We start from the raw sequence: 799 nt of genomic DNA on the forward strand, positions 1-799 counted from the left end.
ATATATATATATATATATATATATATATAGTTGACACAATATATCACTATTGGTACGGTATTTTAGATATATATGATTAATACAATGTTGGCAAAATTTGAACTCAGAACATACAGATGGACGAAATGGCACTAACCATTTTGCCTGGTATGCTTACAGTTCTGCCAGCTCACTGCTTTAGTATACTGTGCCTTAGTATGGTACATTCTTAGAAAGCAGTCAATATGTTATGAGGCAATCATACGGAACACACACACACACAAATATATATATATATGTAAATACAGTAATAACCTGATAGAGGATTTGTTCAGCTTTAAGTTCGAGCTGGTATGTTGTCGTCTGTACAGCAATTATTTTTATTTTCTCAGCAATGAACTATTTATTGCTGTAAGTTGCTATAGTTTTGTTGCTACAATGTGTGCCAGTAAGAGGCTAGAATGTTTTTGTTGTTGTTGTTGTTGTTGTTGTTTGAGAGACGAAATATCTTCTGAAGCTGGCATGGTTGATAAAAGACAGAAATGGCAAGAGGGTGTCAGGTATCTGTAGACAAATAAAGGTTCTGTTAAAATAGATCTCTTGTAAGTGCATGTATGTATGTATGTGTGCATGTGTATATGCAGAGAAAGGAAGATGCATACTGACAGCAGCTGTTTGTATATGCAAGCATGTATACAACATATGCACTTGTAATTGATTGTATGTATATATATATATATATATATATATATATATATATATATATAAACATGTATACATATGTACATACATACTTGTATTTGTTTGTATTATGTGTGTG

The 799-nt window shown here is 31.5% G+C and overlaps 1 protein-coding gene across 1 annotated transcript in view; it reads left to right on the forward strand.

The window, feature by feature from the left end:
* LOC106869078 (inositol polyphosphate 5-phosphatase K) overlaps positions 1-799 on the forward strand; it is a 41,795-nt gene that overhangs the window by 37,604 nt on the left and 3,392 nt on the right. The window lies entirely within an intron of this gene.

The sequence above is a fragment of the Octopus bimaculoides genome, chromosome 25 (genome assembly GCF_001194135.2).
Source record: "Octopus bimaculoides isolate UCB-OBI-ISO-001 chromosome 25, ASM119413v2, whole genome shotgun sequence".
Taxonomy (NCBI): Eukaryota; Metazoa; Mollusca; class Cephalopoda; order Octopoda; family Octopodidae; genus Octopus; species Octopus bimaculoides.